We start from the raw sequence: 2,233 nt of genomic DNA on the forward strand, positions 1-2,233 counted from the left end.
ATATTCTTGGTAGGGAAATTTCTAGACTTTGTGGTTTTATCTCACTTCTTAAGAATAGAATCATTTACATGTCACTACACTTAAGTCCTTAAAAGATATTTTCCCTTCATATCCATCTATATCTATAGCATGATATTAGTGAGTATTCATACACTGGCACACACACACAAACACAGCTCTCTTGTAAAAAGGAAACCTAAACCTAAGTCCCTAAAATTATAGAGACATCCTTACTATTATATCATTTTATTTATATTATACCATTTTAGGCTATGGCTTCACAAACTGTATAGCAATAATGTGTGGGTTCTTCATTAAACTAATGAACAAATAAGCCTGACAAAGATTTTTAACTAAGTGCCTAAATGTGCAACATAGTGTACCATGTGTTTCACCTCTGAGCAAATATAGTGATGACAGACTGTTAAGAACATTTCCTAGTTCAAAGTCCAATATAATTTATTTGAGAAAGTATCATTATGTAACCACACAAAAATTAATATGTTCCTCCTTCCTAAATGCCACTGACTAGGTGCTGGTGTCATGAACCTGACTCAGTCTCAAGTCTATTCAAGTTCACCCCTATGCGCAAAACTTCTTAAATGCACATTTGGTCAGTCTCCTGCTCAGAACCTTTCAACCACTCAGAGTTCTTAGTTGCATGAATCTGGCTAGATTGACCAACAAATAATTGAGTATAAGTATTAGAGACTTAACAGAATAACTGGAGGAGACTGGGAAAGCATGAACAGGATAATGAGTGTGAGCCAAAGGTATTCTGCAAGATGAGAAGCAGGCAGTGTCATGCATACTTTATTTTTTTTAAAGTATGGAAATGGATATGCATGGCATTGGAACATATATTTCCCTGCCCCCTGCTACAAATGGAGTAGAACTGGTGGAACAGTGTCCCACTAAAACTTCAGGCCTTCTGAGCTACAGCCCAGTTCCAGAGAGCACAGGCTTCCTGACAGTCTCTCTATGGCATAGTAACTCACTATTCCAACTTTTCCCACCTACAGCTAAGGGGAGACATCCATCTGCTCGGGGTGACCTGGAATACATGAGATAGATATCTCAACATAGATACCGATATCCAGGAATTCCAGAATGATATCCCAAGGGCAGGAAATCAAATGCCTGTTGATGAGGAGTTGCAGTAGAGACTCCAGAACTAGACTCCAACTTAGCAAACATTTGTTCACTCCAAGGATTTTTACTATAATATCTCATAGGACTCCCATCAGGCTCTGCAAAGACTATTTCTCAACAGCCACTTTCTGCTCCTGAGTTCGTACAAACTGTGGCTACTTAGGCAAAATTCCACCATACCAGATGTGTTCCTGCAGAAGCCAGAGGTACAGTACTCCAGACATGTTAGGTCAACTAGCCAGCTCTGAATTAGGGTACCAAAGAAAAGATGAAGAACTTCCGGCATATTTACCATACATGGTCATCTCCTCTGTTCCATTAGCAGCATGAGGAGCAGATCCAAGTTTGTATCAGCTAACTCAGTCTCTGCCTGATCACCACTATTAAGATCTTGGTCTGGCACAGCTGCATCTGACAAGTAGCTGTCCACACATCCTTTGGGGGATTCATTCAGATATTTTTCTGGGGCTTTTTCTGGCTGCATTTCTAGTAGCTAGTATGTCAGTATTCCAGCCAGTGTATCATAATTGCTATTGTACTAACCACAAATTTTAGGAATACAATGGCTGTGAATCCCAAATACCCTAATATCTGTGTTGATATACTGACAATCAAAGCCCCAGTTTGGTGGGTCCATTTGGTCAAACCATAAAGGACCTCTCTGCATGCACTGCTTCTACTGCATGACATGGACAGTACCTTCTTCCAATACCATACATAATGGAAAAGTCCTGAATTAGGAGGAGCAGCTAGATGATAGAAACCTTAATGAGTTATTAATCAATTAATTCTTTGACTCCAGTGTCTCACCGCTGTAAAAAAAAAAAAAAAAAAAAAAAAAAAAAAAAAAAGGACTCCCTGACTCTCCAGCGCTTTCACAAGAAGGTGAAGCCCCTTTGCCTGGCATTTAGGGCTCTTTCTGCTATATGCATTGCTTATCTCTCCAATCTGAAGGGCATTTTAAACATTAGACCATAGGCTTTTACCATAAGACTATAGAATTATCTATATTTTATAATAATGTATTTGGTGAAAATTATTGGACAGTGACATATTTTTCAGCTTCAAGCAATGTTCTAAT

At 38.8% G+C, this 2,233-nt stretch overlaps 1 pseudogene; it reads right to left on the minus strand.

Annotated features, from left to right (window-relative positions):
* Positions 1–1,022: 1,022 nt before the first annotated feature.
* LOC129504005 (sorting nexin-19-like) lies at positions 1,023–1,789 on the minus strand (annotated as a pseudogene).
* Positions 1,790–2,233: the final 444 nt, after the last annotated feature.

The sequence above is a fragment of the Nyctereutes procyonoides genome, unplaced genomic scaffold (assembly GCF_905146905.1).
Source record: "Nyctereutes procyonoides isolate TBG_1078 unplaced genomic scaffold, NYPRO_anot_genome, whole genome shotgun sequence".
NCBI lineage: Eukaryota > Metazoa > Chordata > Mammalia > Carnivora > Canidae > Nyctereutes > Nyctereutes procyonoides.